The 20,253-nt window shown below is 35.6% G+C and overlaps 3 non-coding genes across 3 annotated transcripts; all 3 read right to left on the bottom strand.

Annotated features, from left to right (window-relative positions):
* Positions 1-5,481: 5,481 nt before the first annotated feature.
* TRNAT-UGU (transfer RNA threonine (anticodon UGU)) lies at positions 5,482-5,574 on the bottom strand. Its single transcript is given in 2 exon segments — positions 5,482-5,517; positions 5,537-5,574. It is a non-coding gene; the product is annotated as a tRNA-Thr (tRNA).
* Positions 5,575-7,267: 1,693 nt separating this feature from the next.
* Positions 7,268-7,360, bottom strand: TRNAT-UGU (transfer RNA threonine (anticodon UGU)). Its single transcript is given in 2 exon segments — positions 7,268-7,303; positions 7,323-7,360. It is a non-coding gene; the product is annotated as a tRNA-Thr (tRNA).
* A 9,828-nt stretch (positions 7,361-17,188) lies between these two features.
* TRNAY-AUA (transfer RNA tyrosine (anticodon AUA)) lies at positions 17,189-17,281 on the bottom strand. The gene is given in 2 exon segments: positions 17,189-17,223; positions 17,243-17,281. It is a non-coding gene; the product is annotated as a tRNA-Tyr (tRNA).
* Between the last annotated feature and the right edge of the window lie 2,972 nt (positions 17,282-20,253).

Here is a 20,253-nt window from a genome sequence, read left to right on the forward strand (position 1 = left end):
AATATCATATTAAATATTAAGGTAGCTGATTATAATCAATGACTATTGACATAAGAAAAAGAAAAAAAAACAGTAAACAAACCTGCTACAGGTAAGGCTTGAACTCACAACCTCGGCATTGCTCAACAGATACTGTCTTATTAGTACTGCGCACTGACCAATTGCAACACTGGAGCACTAAACAGCATCAGTTGGTTATGCTAGATGTGGATTTTATTCAATACAATCAGTACAGTCATAAGAATTGAAAAAGAAAATCATTTTTGGTGATGAATGATGAGCAACAAACGAACATGCATGCCAGATGGCACTTGAATAAGCTGTCCACGGTGATAGAATTTTTTTTTATAAAACAACAACGTTATCATAATAAATGTCATTTTTTAGCTTCTGTGGTCATTTTTTGCAAGCTAAACACTGCAAGACTGTTGTACAGTTGAAGCAAGGATAAAGTATCTACTCTAGTGATGAGACACTTGCTGTAATGACTTCCACCCCAGATGGGACTTGGACCCACAACCCCTGGCTTAGGAGGACAGTGACTTATCCATTATGCCAGTGGTGCGTATTGAAGTTCTTATTTAAGACTGATAGATTTTTAATAGTCAATTATTTATTTTTGAGAAAAGGTGAAGCTGTTTACTGTGTTCTTTGCATTACCAAGTCCAGCAAGAAATGTGCTGGTACTATCCAGAGCTGTCAGTATGGATTATCATGCTATATTGCAGAAAATCAATTTGATGCAACTGCTTTACCAACAGTATGTTAATCTTTTCCATTGCTGTTTTGTTGGCTGACTGAAGGAAGATATGCAGTGCATTTGAACCAAAGCAGATGTGTGCTGACAACTTAAATACATAATCATGTTTGTGGTTTTTCTTTCTTTCTTCCATCCTTTGTAATATCATATTTTGTAATAAATATTAAGGTAGCTGACTATTGACATAAGAAAAAAAAAAATAAACAGTAAACAAAGCTGCTCTAGGTGAGGCTTGAACTCACAACCTCAGCATTGCTCAACAGATACTGTCTTACAAGTACCGCGCGCTGACCAATTGCACCACTGTAGCACTTAACAGCATCTGTTGGTTATGCTAGATGTGGATTTTATTCAATACAATCCGTACAGTCATAAGAATTGAAAAAGAAAATAATTTTTGGTGATGAATGATGAGCAATAAACGAACGTGCATGCCAGATGGCACTTGAATAAGCTGTCCACGGTGATAGAATTTTTTTTAAAAACAACAACAATGTTATCATAATAAATGTTATTTTTTTAGCTTCTGTGGTCAATTTATGCAAGCTAAACACTGCAAGACTGGTTTACAGTTGAAGCAAATAAAATATCAACTCTAGTGATGAGACACTTGCTGTAATGACTTCAACCCGAGATGGGACTTGGACCCACAACCCCTGACTTAGGAGGACAGTGACTTATCCATTATGCCAGTGGTGCATACTGAAGTTCTTATTTAAGACTGATAGATTTTAATAGTCAATTATTTTTTTTTGAGAAAAGGTGAAGCTGTTTACTGTGTTCTTTGCATTACCAAGTCCAGCAAGAAATGTGCTGGTACTATCCAGAGCTGTCAGTATGGATTATCATGCTATATTGCAGAAAATCAATTTGATGCAACTGCTTTACCAACAGTATGTTAATCTTTTCCATTGCTGTTTTGTTGGCTGACTGAAGGAAGATATGCAGTGCATTTGAACCAAAGCAGATGTGTGCTGACAACTTAAATACATAATCATGTTTGTAGTTTTTCTTTCTTTCTTCCATCCTTTGTAATATCATATTAAATATTAAGGTAGCTGATTATAATCAATGACTATTGACATAAGAAAAAGAAAAAAAAACAGTAAACAAACTTACTCCAGGTGAGGCTTGAACTCACAACCTCAGCATTGCTCAACAAATACTGTCTTATAAGTACCGCGTGCTGACCAATTACGCCACTGGAGCACTTAACAGCATCAGTTGGTTATGCTAGATGTGGATTTTATACAATACAATCAGTACAGTCATAAGAATTGAAAAAGAAAATCATTTTTGGTGATGAATGATGAGCAACAAACGAATGTGCATGTCAGATGGCACTTGAATAAGCTGTCCACGGTGATAGAATTTTTTTTTAAAAAAACAACAACAATGTTATCATAATAAATGTCATTTTTTTAGCTTCTGTGGTCATTTTTTGCAAGCTAAACACTGCAAGACTGCTGTACAGTTGAAGCAAGGATAAAATATCAACTCTAGTGATGATACACTTGCTGTAATGACTTCCAACTCAGATGGGACTTAAACCCACAACCACTGGCTTAGGAGGACAGTGACTTATCCATTATGCCAGTGGTGCGTACTGATGTTCTTACTTAAGACTGATAGATTTTTAATAGTCAATTATTTATTTTTGAGAAAAGGTGAAGCTGTTTACTGTGTTCTTTGCATTACCAAGTCCAGCAAGAAATGTGCTGGTACTAACCAGAGATGTCAGTATGGATTATCATGCTATATTGCAGAAAATCAATTTGATGCAACTGCTTTACCAAAAGTATGTTAATCTTTTCCATTGCTGTTTTGTTGGCTGACTGAAGGAAGATATGCAGTGCATTTGAAGCAAAGCAGATGTGTGCTGACAACTTAAATACATAATCATGTTTGTGGTTTTTCTTTCTTTCTTCCATCCTTTGTAATATCATATTAAATATTAAGGTAGCTGATTATAATCAATGACTATTGACATAAGAAAAAGAAAAAAAACAGTAAACAAACTTACTCCAGGTGAGGCTTGAACTCACAACCTCAGCATTGCTCAACAAATACTGTCTTATAAGTACCGCGTGCTGACCAATTACGCCACTGGAGCACTTAACAGCATCAGTTGGTTATGCTAGATGTGGATTTTATACAATACAATCAGTACAGTCATAAGAATTGAAAAAGAAAATAATTTTTGGTGATGAATGATGAGCAACAAACGAATGTGCATGTCAGATGGCACTTGAATAAGCTGTCCACGGTGATAGAATTTTTTTTTAAAAAAACAACAACAATGTTATCATAATAAATGTCATTTTTTAGCTTCTGTGGTCATTTTTTGCAAGCTAAACACTGCAAGACTGCTGTACAGTTGAAGCAAGGATAAAATATCAACTCTAGTGATGATACACTTGCTGTAATGACTTCCAACTCAGATGGGACTTAAACCCACAACCACTGGCTTAGGAGGACAGTGACTTATCCATTATGCCAGTGGTGCGTACTGATGTTCTTACTTAAGACTGATAGATTTTTAATAGTCAATTATTTATTTTTGAGAAAAGGTGAAGCTGTTTACTGTGTTCTTTGCATTACCAAGTCCAGCAAGAAATGTGCTGGTACTAACCAGAGATGTCAGTATGGATTATCATGCTATATTGCAGAAAATCAATTTGATGCAACTGCTTTACCAAAAGTATGTTAATCTTTTCCATTGCTGTTTTGTTGGCTGACTGAAGGAAGATATGCAGTGCATTTGAAGCAAAGCAGATGTGTGCTGACAACTTAAATACATAATCATGTTTGTGGTTTTTCTTTCTTTCTTCCATCCTTTGTAATATCATATTAAATATTAAGGTAGCTGATTATAATCAATGACTATTGACATAAGAAAAAGAAAAAAAATAGTAAACAAAGCTGCTCCAGGTAAGGCTTGAACTCACAAACTCGGCATTGCTCAACAGATACTGTCTTATTAGTAACGCGCGCTGACCAATTGCACCACTGGAGCACTTAACAGCATCAGTTGGTTATGCTAGATGTGGATTTTATTCAATACAATCAGTACAGTCATAAGAATTGAAAAAGAAAATCATTTTTGGTGATGAATGATGAGCAACAAACGAACATGCATGCCAGATGGCACTTGAAAAAGCTGTCCACGGTGATAGAATTTTTTTTTAAAAAACAACAACAATGTTATCATAATAAATGTCATTTTGTAGCTTCTGTGGTCATTTTTTGCAAGCTAAACACTGCAAGACTGTTGTACAGTTGAAGCAAGGATAAAATATCAACTCTAGTGATGAAACACTTGCTGTAATGACTTCCACCCCAGATGGGACTTGGACCCACAACCCCTGGCTTAGGAGGACAGTGACTTATCCATTATGCCAGTGGTGCGTATTGAAGTTCTTATTTAAGACTGATAGATTTTTAAAAGTCAATTATTTATTTTTGAGAAAAGGTGAAGCTGTTTACTGTGTTCTTTGCATTACCAAGTCCAGCAAGAAATGTGCTGGTACTAACCAGAGATGTCAGTATGGATTATCATGCTATATTGCAGAAAATCAATTTGATGCAACTGCTTTACCAACAGTATGTTAATCTTTTCCATTGCTGTTTTGTTGGCTGACTGAAGGTAGATATGCAGTGCATTTGAACCAAAGCAGATGTGTGCTGACAACTTAAATACATAATCATGTTTGTAGTTTTTCTTTCTTTCTTCCATCCTTTGTAATATCATATTAAATATTAAGGTAGCTGATTATAGTCAATGACTATTGACATAAGAAAAAGAAAAAAAACAGTAAACAAATCTGTTCCAGGTAAGGCTTGAACTCACAAACTCGGCATTGCTCAACAGATACTGTCTTATTAGTAACGCGTGCTCACCAATTGCACCACTGGAGCACTTAACAGGATCAGTTGGTTATGCTAGATGTGGATTTTATTCAATACAATCAGTACAGTCATAAGAATTGAAAAAGAAAATCATTTTTGGTGATGAATGATGAGCAACAAACGAACATGCATGCCAGATGGCACTTGAAAAAGCTGTCCACGGTGATAGAATTTTTAAAAAAAAAACAACAACAATGTTATCATAATAAATGTCATTTTGTAGCTTCTGTGGTCATTTTTTGCAAGCTAAACACTGCAAGACTGTTGTACAGTTGAAGCAAGGATAAAATATCAACTCTAGTGATGAAACACTTGCTGTAATGACTTCCACCCCAGATGGACTTGGACCCACAACCCCTGGCTTAGGAGGACAGTGACTTATCCATTATGCCAGTGGTGCGTATTGAAGTTCTTATTTAAGACTGATAGATTTTTAATAGTCAATTATTTATTTTTGAGAAAAGGTGAAGCTGTTTACTGTGTTCTTTGCATTACCAAGTCCAGCAAGAAATGTGCTGGTACTAACCAGAGATGTCAGTATGGATTATCATGCTATATTGCAGAAAATCAATTTGATGCAACTGCTTTACCAACAGTATGTTAATCTTTTCCATTGCTGTTTTGTTGGCTGACTGAAGGAAGATATGCAGTGCATTTGAACCAAAGCAGATGTGTGCTGACAACTTAAATACATAATCATGTTTGTGGTTTTTCTTTCTTTCTTCCATCCTTTGTAATATCATATTTTGTAATAAATATTAAGGTAGCTGACTATTGACATAAGAAAAAGAAAAAAAAACAGTAAACAAAGCTGCTCCAGGTGAGGCTTGAACTCACAACCTCGGCATTGCTCAACAGATATTGTCTTACAAGTACCGCGCGCTGACCAATTGCGCCACTGTAGCACTTAACAGCATCTGTTGGTTATGCTAGATGTAGATTTTATTAAATACAATCCGTACAGTCATAAGAAATGAAAAAGAAAATAATTTTTGGTGATGAATGATGAGCAACAAACGAACGTGCATGCCAGATGGCACTTGAATAAGCTGTCCACGGTGATAGAATTTTTTTTAAAACAACAGCAATGTTATCATAATAAATGTTATTTTTTTAGCTTCTGTGGTCAATTTATGCAAGCTAAACACTGCAAGACTGTTTTAAGTTGAAGCAAATAAAATATTAACTCTAGTGATGAGACACTTGCTGTATTGACTTCCACCCCAGATGGGATTTGGACCCACAACCCCTGGCTTAGGAGGACAGTGACTTATCCATTATGCCAGTGGTGCGTACTGAAGTTCTTATTTAAGACTGATAGATTTTAATAGTCAATTATTTGTTTTTGAGAAAAGGTGAAGCTGTTTGCTGTGTTCTTTGCATTACCAAGTCCAGCAAGAAATGTGCTGGTACTATCCAGAGCTGTCCGTATGGATTATCATGCTATATTGCATAAAATCAATTTGATGCAACTGCTTTACCAACAGTATGTTAATCTTTTCCATTGCTGTTTTGTTGGCTGACTGAAGGAAGATATGCAGTGCATTTGAACCAAAGCAGATGTGTGCTGACAACTTAAATACATAATCATGTTTGTAGTTTTTCTTTCTTTCTTCCATCCTTTGTAATATCATATTAAATATTAAGGTAGCTGATTATAATCAATGACTATTGACATAAGAAAAAAAAATAGTAAACAAACTTACTCCAGGTGAGGCTTGAACTCACAACCTCTGCATTGCTCAACAGATACTGTCTTATAAGTACCGCGTGCTGACCAATTACGCCACTGGAGCACTTAACCGCATCAGTTGGTTATGCTAGATGTGGATTTTATTCAATACAATCAGTACAGTCATAAGAATTGAAAAAGAAAATCATTTTTGGTGATGAATGATGAGCAACAAACGAACATGCATGCCAGATGGCACTTGAATAAGCTGTCCACGGTGATAGATTTTTTTTTAAAAACAACAACAATGTTATCATAATAAATGTCATTTTTTAGCTTCTGTGGTCATTTTTTGCAAGCTAAACACTGCAAGACTGTTGTACAGTTGAAGCAAGGATAAAATATAAACTCTAGTGATGAGACACTTGCTGTAATGACTTCCAACTCAGATGGGACTTAAACCCACAACCACTGGCTTAGGAGGACAGTGACTTATCCATTATGCCAGTGGTGCGTACTGATGTTCTTATTTAAGATTGATAGATTTTTAATAGTCAATTATTTATTTTTGAGAAAAGGTGAAGCTGTTTACTGTGTTCTTTGCATTACCAAGTCCAGCAAGAAATGTGCTGGTACTATCCAGAGCTGTCAGTATGGATTATCATGCTATATTGCAGAAAACCAATTTGATGCAACTGCTTTACCAACAGTATGTTAATCTTATTCATTGCTGTTTTGTTGGCTGACTGAAGGAAGATATGCAGTGCATTTGAACCAAAGCAGATGTGTGCTGACAACTTAAATACATAATCATGTTTGTGGTTTTTCTTTCTTTCTTCCATCCTTTGTAATATCATATTTTGTAATAAATATTAAGGTAGCTGACTATTGACATAAGAAAAAGAAAAAAAAACAGTAAACAAAGCTGCTCCAGGTGAGGCTTGAACTCACAACCTCAGCATTGCTCAACAGATACTGTCTTACAAGTACCGCGCGCTGACCAATTGCGCCACTGTAGCACTTAACAGCATCTGTTGGTTATGCTAGATGTGGATTTTATTCAATACAATCCGTACAGTCATAAGAATTGAAAAAGAAAATAATTTTTGGTGATGAATGATGAGCAATAAACGAACGTGCATGCCAGATGGCACTTGAATAAGCTGTCCACGGTGATAGAATTTTTTTTAAAAACAACAACAATGTTATCATAATAAATGTTATTTTTAAAGCTTCTGTGGTCAATTTATGCAAGCTAAACACTGCAAGACTGTTTTACAGTTGAAGCAAATAAAGTATCAACTCTAGTGATGAGACACTTGCTGTAATGACTTCAACCCCAGATGGGACTTGGACCCACAACCCCTGGCTTAGGAGGACAGTGACTTATCCATTATGCCAGTGGTGCGTACTGAAGTTCTTATTTAAGACTGATAGATTTTAATAGTCAATTATTATTTTTTTGAGAAAAGGTGAAGCTGTTTACTGTGTTCTTTGCATTACCAAGTCCAGCAAGAAATGTGCTGGTACTATCCAGAGCTGTCAGTATGGATTATCATGCTTTATTGCAGAAAATCAATTTGATGCAACTGCTTTACCAACAGTATGTTAATCTTTTCCATTGATGTTTTGTTGGCTGACTGAAGGAAGATATGCAGTGCATTTGAACCAAAGCAGATGTGTGCTGACAACTTAAATACATAATCATGTTTGTAGTTTTTCTTTCTTTCTTCCATCCTTTGTAATATCATATTAAATATTAAGGTAGCTGATTATAATCAATGACTATTGACATAAGAAAAAGAAAAAAAAAACAGTAACAAACTTACTCCAGGTGAGGCTTGAACTCACAACCTCGGCATTGCTCAACAGATACTGTCTTATAAGTACCGCGTGCTGACCAATTACGCCACTGGAGCACTTAACAGCATCAGTTGGTTATGCTAGATGTGGATTTTATTCAATACAATCAGTACAGTCATAAGAATTGAAAAAGAAAATAATTTTTGGTGATGAATGATGAGCAACAAACGAACATGCATGCCAGATGGCACTTGAATAAGCTGTCCACGGTGATAGAATTTTTTTTAAAAAACAACAACAATGTTATCATAATAAATGTCATTTTTTAGATTCTTTGGTCATTCTTTGCAAGCTAAACACTGCAAGACTGTTGTACAGTTGAAGCAAGGATAAAATATCAACTCTAGTGATGATACACTTGCTGTAATGACTTTCAACTCAGATGGGACTTAAACCCACAACCACTGGCTTAGGAGGACAGTGACTTATCCATTATGCCAGTGGTGCGTACTGATGTTCTTATTTAAGACTGATAGATTTTTAATAGTCAATTATTTATTTTTGAGAAAAGGTGAAGCTGTTTACTGTGTTCTTTGCATTACCAAGTCCAGCAAGAAATGTGCTGGTACTATCCAGAGCTGTCAGTATGGATTATCATGCTATATTGTAGAAAATCAATTTGATGCAACTGCTTTACCAACAGTATGTTAATCTTATCCATTGCTGTTTTGTTGGCTGACTGAAGGAAGATATGCAGTGCATTTGAACCAAAGCAGATGTGTGCTGACAACTTAAATACATAATCATGTTTGTGGTTTTTCTTTCTTTCTTCCATCCTTTGTAATATCATTTTTTGTAATAAATATTAAAGTAGCTGACTATTGACATAAGAAAAAGAAAAAAAAAACAGTAAACAAAGCTGCTCCAGGTGAGGCTTGAACTCACAACCTCAGCATTGCCCAACAGATACTGTCTTACAAGTACCGCGTGCTGACCAATTGCCCCACTGTAGCACTTAACAGCATCTGTTGATTATGCTAGATGTGGATTTTATTCAATACAATCCGTACAGTCATAAGAATTGAAAAAGAAAATAATTTTTGGTGATGAATGATGAGCAATAAACGAACGTGCATGCCAGATGGCACTTGAATAAGCTGTCCACGGTGATAGAATTTTTTTTAAAAACAACAACAATGTTATCATAATAAATGTTATTTTTAAAGCTTCTGTGGTCAATTTATGCAAGCTAAACACTGCAAGACTGTTTTACAGTTGAAGCAAATAAAATATCAACTCTAGTGATGAGACACTTGCTGTAATGACTTCAACCCCAGATGGGACTTGGACCCACAACCCCTGGCTTAGGAGGACAGTGACTTATCCATTATGCCAGTGGTGCGTACTGAAGTTCTTATTTAAGACTGATAGATTTTAATAGTCAATTATTTATTTTTGAGAAAAGGTGAAGCTGTTTACTGTGTTCTTTGCATTACCAAGTCCAGCAAGAAATGTGCTGGTACTAACTAGAGATGTCAGTATGGATTATCATGCTATATTGCAGAAAATCAATTTGATGCAACTGCTTTACCAACAGTATGTTAATCTTTTCCATTGCTGTTTTGTTGGCTGACTGAAGGAAGATATGCAGTGCATTTGAAGCAAAGCAGATGTGTGCTGACAACTTAAATACATAATCATGTTTGTGGTTTTTATTTCTTTCTTCCATCCTTTGTAATATCATATTAAATATTAAGGTAGCTGATTATAATCAATGACTATTGACATAAGAAAAAGAAAAAAACCAGTAAACAAACTTACTCCAGGTGAGGCTTGAACTTACAACCTCAGCATTGCTCAACAGATACTGTCTTATAAGTACCGCGTGCTGACCAATTACGCCACTGGAGCATTTAACAGCATCTGTTGGTTATGCTAGATGTGGATTTTATACAATACAATCAGTACAGTCATAAGAATTGAAAAAGAAAATCATTTTTGGTGATGAATGATGAGCAACAAACGAATGTGCATGTCAGATGGCACTTGAATAAGCTGTCCACGGCGATAGAATTTTTTTTAAAAAAACTACAACAATGTTATCATAATAAATGTCATTTTTTAGCTTCTGTGGTTATTTTTTGCAAGCTAAACACTGCAAGACTGTTGTACAGTTGTAGCAAGGATAAAATATCAACTCTAGTGATGAGACACTTGCTGTAATGACTTCCACCCCAGATGGGACTTGGACCCACAACCCCTGGCTTAGGAGGACAGTGACTTATCCATTATGCCAGTGGTGCGTATTGAAGTTCTTATTTAAGACTGATAGATTTTTAATAGTCAATTATTTATTTTTGAGAAAAGGTGAAGCTGTTTACTGTGTTCTTTGCATTACCAAGTCCAGCAAGAAATGTGCTGGTACTATCCAGAGCTGTCAGTATGGATTATCATGCTATATTGCAGAAAATCAATTTGATGCAACTGCTTTACCAACAGTATGTTAATCTTTTCCATTGCTGTTTTGTTGGCTGACTGAAGGAAGATATGCAGTGCATTTGAAGCAAAGCAGATGTGTGCTGACAACTTAAATACATAATCATGTTTGTGGTTTTTATTTCTTTCTTCCATCCTTTGTAATATCATATTAAATATTAAGGTAGCTGATTATAATCAATGACTATTGACATAAGAAAAAGAAAAAAAACAGTAAACAAACCTGCTCCAGGTAAGGCTTGAACTCACAAACTCGGCATTGCTCAACAGATACTGTCTTATTAGTACCGTGCGCTGACCAATTGCACCACTGGAGCACTTAACAGCATCAGTTGGTTATGCTAGATGTGGATTTTATTCAATACAATCAGTACAGTCATAAGAATTGAAAAAGAAAATCATTTTTGGTGATGAATGATGAGCAACAAACGAACGTGCATGCCAGATGGCACTTGAATAAGCTGTCCACGGTGATAGAATTTTTTTTAAAAACAACAACAATGTTATCAAAATAAATGTTATTTTTTTAGCTTCTGTGGTCAATTTATGCAAGCTAAACACTGCAAGACTGTTGTACAGTTGAAGCAAATAAAATATCAACTCTAGTGATGAGACACTTGCTGTAATGACTTCCACCCCAGATGGGACTTGGACCCACAACCCCTGGCTTAGGAGGACAGTGACTTATCCATTATGCCAGTGGTGCGTACTGAAGTTCTTATTTAAGACTGATAGATTTTAATAGTCAATTATTTGTTTTTGAGAAAAGGTGAAGCTGTTTACTGTGTTCTTTGCATTACCAAGTCCAGCAAGAAATGTGCTGGTACTATCCAGAGCTGTCAGTATGGATTATCATGCTATATTGCAGAAAATCAGTTTGATGCAACTGCTTTACCAACAGTATGTTAATCTTTTCCATTGCTGTTTTGTTGGCTGACTGAAGGAAGATATGCAGTGCATTTGAAGCAAAGCAGATGTGTGCTGACAACTTAAATACATAATCATGTTTGTAGTTTTTCTTTCTTTCTTCCATCCTTTGTAATATCATATTAAATATTAAGGTAGCTGATTATAATCAATGACTATTGACATAAGAAAAAGAAAAAAAAACAGTAAACAAACTTACTCCAGGTGAGGCTTGAACTCACAACCTCTGCATTGCGCAACAGATACTGTCTTATAAGTACCGCGTGCTGACCAATTACGCCACTGGAGCACTTAACAGCATCTGTTGGTTATGCTAGATGTGGATTTTATACAATACAATTAGTACAGTCATAAGAATTGAAAAAGAAAATCATTTTTGGTGATGAATGATGAGCAACAAACGAATGTGCATGCCAGATGGCACTTGAATAAGCTGTCCACTGTGATATAATTTTTTTTTTAAAAACAACAACAACAACAACAACAACAACAATGTTATCATAATAAATGTCATTTTTTAGCTTCTGTGGTCATTTTTTGCAAGCTAAACACTGCAAGACTGTTGTACAGTTGAAGCAAGGATAAAATATCAACTCTAGTGATGAGACACTTGCTGTAATGACTTCCAACTCAGATGGGACTTAAACCCACAACCACTGGCTTAGGAGGACAGTGACTTATCCAATATGCCAGTGGTGCGTACTGATGTTCTTATTTAAGACTGATAGGTTTTTAATAGTCAATTATTTATTTTTGAGAAAAGGTGAAGCTGTTTACTGTGTTCTTTGCATTACCAAGTCCAGCAAGAAATGTGCTGGTACTATCCAGAGCTGTCAGTATGGATTATCATGCTATATTGCAGAAAATCAATTTGATGCAACTGCTTTACCAACAGTATGTTAATCTTTTCCATTGCTGTTTTGTTGGCGGACTGAAGGAAGATATGCAGTGCATTTGAAGCAAAGTAGATGTGTGCTTACAACTTAAATACATAATCATGTTTGTGGTTTTTCTTTCTTTCTTCCATCCTTTGTAATATCATATTAAATATTAAGGTAGCCGATTATAATCAATGACTATTGACATAAGAAAAAGAAAAAAAACAGTATACAAAGCTGCTCCAGGTGAGGCTTGAACTCACAAACTCGGCATTGCTCAACAGATACTGTCTTATAAGTACCGCGCGCTGCCCAATTGCACCACTGGAGCACTTAACAGCATCAGTTGGTTATGCTAGATGTGGATTTTATTCAATACAAACAGTACAGTCTTAATAATTGAAAAAGAAAATCATTTTTGGTGATGAATGATGAGCAACAAACGAACATGCATGCCAGATGGCACTTGAATAAGCTGTCCACGGTGATAGAATTTTTTTTAAAAAACAACAACAATGTTATCATAATAAATGTAATTTTTTAGCTTCTGTGGTCATTTTTTGCAAGCTAAACACTGCAAGACTGTTTTACAGTTGAAGCAAATAAAATATTAACTCTAGTGATGAGACACTTGCTGTAATGACTTCCACCCCAGATGGGACTTGGAACCACAACCCCTGGCTTAGGAGGACAGTGACTTATCCATTATGCCAGTGGTGCGTACTGAAGTTCTTATTTAAGACTGATAGATTTTAATAGTCAATTAATTGTTTTTGAGAAAAGGTGAAGCTGTTTACTGTGTTCTTTGCATTACCAAGTCCAGCAAGAAATGTGCTGGTACTATCCAGAGCTGTCAGTATGGATTATCATGCTATATTGCAGAAAATCAGTTTGATGCAACTGCTTTACCAACAGTATGTTAATCTTTTCCATTGCTGTTTTGTTGGCTGACTGAAGGAAGATATGCAGTGCATTTGAAGCAAAGCAGATGTGTGCTGACAACTTAAATACATAATCATGTTTGTAGTTTTTCTTTCTTTCTTCCATCCTTTGTAATATCATATTAAATATTAAGGTAGATGATTATAATCAATGACTATTGACATAAGATAAAGAAAAAAAAACAGTAAACAAACTTACTCCAGGTGAGGCTTGAACTCACAACCTCTGCATTGCGCAACAGATACTGTCTTATAAGTACCGCGTGCTGACCAATTACGCCACTGGAGCACTTAGCAGCATCAGTTGGTTATGCTAGATGTGGATTTTATACAATACAATCAGTACAGTCATAAGAATTGAAAAAGAAAATCATTTTTGGTGATGAATAATGAGCAACAAACGAATGTGCATGCCAGATGGCACTTGAATAAGCTGTCCACTGTGATAGAATTTTTTTAAAAAAAACAACAACAATGTTATCATAATAAATGTCATTTTTTTTAGCTTCTGTGGTCATTTTTTGCAAGCTAAACACTGCAAGACTGTTGTACAGTTGAAGCAAGGATAAAATATCAACTCTAGTGATGAGACACTTGCTGTAATGACTTCCAACTCAGATGGGACTTAAACCCACAACCACTGGCTTAGGAGGACAGTGACTTATCCATTATGCCAGTGGTGCGTACTGATGTACTTATTTAAGACTGATAGGTTTTTAATAGTCAATTATTTATTTTTGAGAAAAGGTGAAGCTGTTTACTGTGTTCTTTGCATTACCAAGTCCAGCAAGAAATGTGCTGGTACTATCCAGAGCTGTCAGTATGGATTATCATGCTATATTGCAGAAAATCAATTTGATGCAACTGCTTTACCAACAGTATGTTAATCTTTTCCATTGCTGTTTTGTTGGCTGACTGAAGGAAGATATGCAGTGCATTTGAAGCAAAGCAGATGTGTGCTTACAACTTAAATACATAATCATGTTTGTGGTTTTTCTTTCTTTCTTCCATCCTTTGTAATATCATATTAAATATTAAGGTAGCCGATTATAATCAATGACTATTGACATAAGAAAAAGAAAAAAAACAGTAAACAAAGCTGCTCCAGGTGAGGCTTGAACTCACAAACTCGGCATTGCTCAACAGATACTGTCTTATAAGCACCGCGTGCTGCCCAATTGCACCACTGGAGCACTTAACAGCATCAGTTGGTTATGCTAGATGTGGATTTTATTCAATACAATCAGTACAGTCATAAGAATTGAAAAAGAAAATCATTTTTGGCGATGAATGATGAGCAACAAACGAACATGCATGCCAGATGGCACTTGAATAAGCTGTCCACGGTGATAGAATTTAAATAAAAAAAACAACAACAATGTTATCATAATAAATGTAATTTTTTAGCTTCTGTGGTCATTTTTTGCAAGCTAAACACTGCAAGACTGTTTTACAGTTGAAGCAAATAAAAAATTAACTCTAGTGATGAGACACTTGCTGTAATGACTTCCACCCCAGATGGGACTTGGACCCACAACCCCTGGCTTAGGAGGACAGTGACTTATCCATTATGCCAGTGGTGCGTACTGAAATTCTTATTTAAGACTGATAGATTTTAATAGTCAATTATTTGTTTTTGAGAAAAGGTGAAGCTGTTTACTGTGTTCTTTGCATTACCAAGTCCAGCAAGAAATGTGCTGGTACTATCCAGAGCTGTCAGTATGGATTATCATGCTATATTGCATAAAATCAGTTTGATGCAACTGCTTTACCAACAGTATGTTAATCTTTTCCATTGCGGTTTTGTTGGCTGACTGAAGGAAGATATGCAGTGCATTTGAAGCAAAGCAGATGTGTGCTGACAACTTAAATACATAATAATGTTTGTAGTTTTTCTTTCTTTCTTCCATCCTTTGTAATATCATATTAAATATTAAGGTAGCTGATTATAATCAATGACTATTGACATAAGAAAAAGAAAAAAAAACAGTAAATAACCTTACTCCAGGTGAGGCTTGAACTCACAACCTCGGCATTGCTCAACAGATACTGTCTTATAAGCACCGCGCGTTGACCAATTGCGCCACTGGAGTACTTAACAGCATCTGTTGGTTATGCTAGATGTGGATTTTATTCAATACAATCCATACAGTCATAAGAATTGAAAAAGAAAATCATTTTTGGTAATGAATGATGAGCAACAAACGAACATGCATGCCAGATGGCACTTGAATAAGCTGTCCACTGTGATAGAATTTTTTTAAAAAAAACAACAACAATGTTATCATAATAAATGTCATTTTTTAGCTTCTGTGGTCATTTTTTGCAAGCTAAACACTGCAAGACTGTTGTACAGTTGAAGCAAGGATAAAATATCAACTCTAGTGATGAGACACTTGCTGTAATGACTTCCAACTCAGATGGGACTTAAACCCACAACCACTGGCTTAGGAGGACAGTGACTTATCCATTATGCCAGTGGTGCGTACTGATGTTCTTATTTAAGACTGATAGGTTTTTAATAGTCAATTATTTATTTTTGAGAAAAGGTGAAGCTGTTTACTGTGTTCTTTGCATTACCAAGTCCAGCAAGAAATGTGCTGGTACTAACCAGAGATGTCAGCATGGATTATCATGCTATATTGCAGAAAATCAATTTGATGCAACTGCTTTACCAACAGTATGTTAATCTTTTCCATTGCTGTTTTGTTGGCTGACTGAAGGAAGATATGCAGTGCATTTGAAGCAAAGCAGATGTGTGCTTACAACTTAAATACATAATCATGTTTGTGGTTTTCCTTTCTTTCTTCCATCCTTTGTAATATCATATTAAATATTAAGGTAGCCGATTATAATCAATGACTATTGACATAAGAAAAAGAAAAAAAACAGTATACAAAGCTGCTCCAGGTGAGGTTTGAACTCAAAAACTCGGCATTGCTCAACAGATACTGTCTTATAAGTACCGCACGCTGCCCAATTGCACCACTGGAGCACTTAACAGCATCAGTTGGTTATGCTAGATGTGGATTTTATTCAATACAATCCATACAGTCATAAGAATTGAAAAAGAAAATCATTTTTGGTAATGAATGATGAGCAACAAACGAACATGCCTGCCAGATGGCACTTGAATAAGCTGTCCACGGTGATAGAATTTTTTTTTAAAACAACAGCAATGTTATCATAATAAATGTTATTTTTTTTAGCTTCTGTGGTCAATTTATGCAAGCTAAACACTGCAAGACTGTTTTACAGTTGAAGCAAATAAAATATTAACTCTAGTGATGAGACACTTGCTGTAATGACTTCCACCCCAGATGGGACTTGGAACCACAACCCCTGGCTTAGGAGGACAGTGACTTATCCATTATGCCAGTGGTGCGTACTGAAGTTCTTATTTAAGACTGATAGATTTTAATAGTCAATTAATTGTTTTTGAGAAAAGGTGAAGCTGTTTACTGTGTTCTTTGCATTACCAAGTCCAGCAAGAAATGTGCTGGTACTATCCAGAGCTGTCAGTATGGATTATCATGCTATATTGCAGAAAATCAGTTTGATGCAACTGCTTTACCAACAGTATGTTAATCTTTTCCATTGCTGTTTTGTTGGCTGACTGAAGGAAGATATGCAGTGCATTTGAAGCAAAGCAGATGTGTGCTGACAACTTAAATACATAATCATGTTTGTAGTTTTTCTTTCTTTCTTCCATCCTTTGTAATATCATATTAAATATTAAGGTAGATGATTATAATCAATGACTATTGACATAAGATAAAGAAAAAAAAACAGTAAACAAACTTACTCCAGGTGAGGCTTGAACTCACAACCTCGGCATTGCTCAACAGATACTGTCTTATAAGCATCGCGCGCTGACCAATTGCGCCACTGGAGTACTTAACAGCATCTGTTGGTTATGCTAGATGTGGATTTTATTCAATACAATCCATACAGTCATAAGAATTGAAAAAGAAAATCATTTTTGGTAATGAATGATGAGCAACAAACGAACATGCATGCCAGATGGCACTTGAATAAGCTGTCCACTGTGATAGAATTTTTTTTAAAAAAACAACAACAATGTTATCATAATAAATGTCATTTTTTAGCTTCTGTGGTCATTTTTTGCAAGCTAAACACTGCAAGACTGTTGTACAGTTGAAGCAAGGATAAAATATCAACTCTAGTGATGAGACACTTGCTGTAATGACTTCTAACTCAGATGGGACTTAAACCCACAACCACTGGCTTAGGAGGACAGTGACTTATCCATTATGCCAGTGGTGCGTACTGATGTTCTTATTTAAGACTGATAGGTTTTTAATAGTCAATTATTTATTTTTGAGAAAAGGTGAAGCTGTTTACTGTGTTCTTTGCATTACCAAGTCCAGCAAGAAATGTGCTGGTACTAACCAGAGATGTCAGCATGGATTATCATGCTATATTGCAGAAAATCAATTTGATGCAACTGCTTTACCAACAGTATGTTAATCTTTTCCATTGCTGTTTTGTTGGCTGACTGAAGGAAGATATGCAGTGCATTTGAAGCAAAGCAGATGTGTGCTTACAACTTAAATACATAATCATGTTTGTGGTTTTTCTTTCTTTCTTCCATCCTTTGTAATATCATATTAAATATTAAGGTAGCCGATTATAATCAATGACTATTGACATAAGAAAAAGAAAAAAAACAGTATACAAAGCTGCTCCAGGTGAGGTTTGAACTCAAAAACTCGGCATTGCTCAACAGATACTGTCTTATAAGTACCGCACGCTGCCCAATTGCACCACTGGAGCACTTAACAGCACCAGTTGGTTATGCTAGATGTGGATTTTATTCAATACAATCCATACAGTCATAAGAATTGAAAAAGAAAATCATTTTTGGTAATGAATGATGAGCAACAAACGAACATGCATGCCAGATGGCACTTGAATAAGCTGTCCACGGTGATAGAATTTTTTTTTAAAAAACAACAACAATGTTATCATAATAAATGTAATTTTTTAGCTTCTGTGGTCACTTTTTGCAAGCTAAACACTGCAAGACTGTTTTACAGTTGAAGCAAATAAAATATTAACTCTAGTGATGAGACACTTGCTGTAATGACTTCCACCCCAGATGGGACTTGGACCCACAACCCCTGGATTAGGAGGACAGTGACTTATCCATTATGCCAGTGGTGCGTACTGAAGTTCTTATTTAAGACTGATAGATTTTAATAGTCAATTATTTGTTTTTGAGAAAAGGTGAAGCTGTTTACTGTGTTCTTTGCATTACCAAGTCCAGCAAGAAATGTGCTGGTACTATCCAGAGCTGTCAGTATGGATTATCATGCTATATTGCAGAAAATCAGTTTGATGCAACTGCTTTACCAACAGTATGTTAATCTTTTCCATTGCTGTTTTGTTGGCTGACTGAAGGAAGATATGCAGTGCATTTGAACCAAAGCAGATGTGTGCTGACAACTTAAATACATAATCATGTTTGTGGTTTTTCTTTCTTTCTTCCATGCTTTGTAATATCATATTTTGTGATAAATATTAAGGTAGCTGACTATTGACATAAGAAAAAGAAAAAAAACAGTAAACACAGCTGCTCCAGGTGAGGCTTGAACTCAGAACCTCGGCATTGCTCAACAGATACTGTCTTATAAGCACCTCGCGCTGACCAATTGCGCCACTGGAGCACTTAACAGCATTTGTTGGTTATGCTAGATGTGGATTTTATTCAATACAATCCATACAGTCATAAGAATTGAAAAAGAAAATCATTTTTGGTAATGAATGATGAGCAACAAACGAACATGCATGCCAGATTGCACTTGAATAAGCTGTCCACGGTGATAGAATTTTTTTTTAAAAGACAACAACAATGTTATCATAATAAATGTCATTTTTTTAGCTTCTGTGGTCATTTTTTGCAAGCTAAACACTGCAAGACTGTTGTACAGTTGAAGCAAGGATAAAATATCAACTCTAGTGATGAGACACTTGCTGTAATGACTTCCAACTCAGATGGGACTTAAACCCACAACCACTGTCTTAGGAAGACAGTGACTTATCCATTATGCCAGTGGTGCGTACTGATGTTCTTATTTAAGACTGATAGGTTTTTAATAGTCAATTATTTATTTTTGAGAAAAGGTGAAGCTGTTTACTGTGTTCTTTGCATTACCAAGTCCAGCAAGAAATGTGCTGGTACTAACCAGAGATGTCAGTATGGATTATCATGCTATATTGCAGAAAATCAATTTGATGCAACTGCTTTACCAACAGTATGTTAATCTTTTCCATTGCTGTTTTGTTGGCTGACTGAAGGAAGATATGCAGTGCATTTGAAGCAAAGCAGATGTGTGCTGACAACTTAAATACATAATCATGTTTGTGGTTTTTTTTTCTTTCTTCCATCCTTTGTAATATTATATTAAATATTAAGGTAGCTGATTATAATCAATGACTATTGACATAAGAAAAAGAAAAAAAACAGTAAACAAAGCTGCTCCAGGTGAGGCTTGAACTCACAACCTCGGCATTGCTCAACAGATACTGTCTTATAAGCACCACGCTCTGACCAATTGCGCCACTGGAGTACTTAACAGCATCTGTTGGTTATGCTAGATGTGGATTTTATTCAATACAATCCATACAGTCATAACAATTGAAAAAGAAAATAATTTTTGGTGATGAATGATGAGCAACAAACGAACGTGCATGCCAGATGGCACTTGAATAAGCTGTCCACGGTGATAGAATTTAAAAAAAAAAAAAAACAACAACAATGTTATCATAATAAATGTCATTTTTTTAGCTTCTGTGGTCATTTTTTGCAAGCTAAACACTGCAAGACTGTTGTACAGATGAAGC

The sequence above is a fragment of the Pseudophryne corroboree genome, chromosome 4 (assembly GCF_028390025.1).
Source record: "Pseudophryne corroboree isolate aPseCor3 chromosome 4, aPseCor3.hap2, whole genome shotgun sequence".
In the NCBI taxonomy this organism is placed as follows: domain Eukaryota; kingdom Metazoa; phylum Chordata; class Amphibia; order Anura; family Myobatrachidae; genus Pseudophryne; species Pseudophryne corroboree.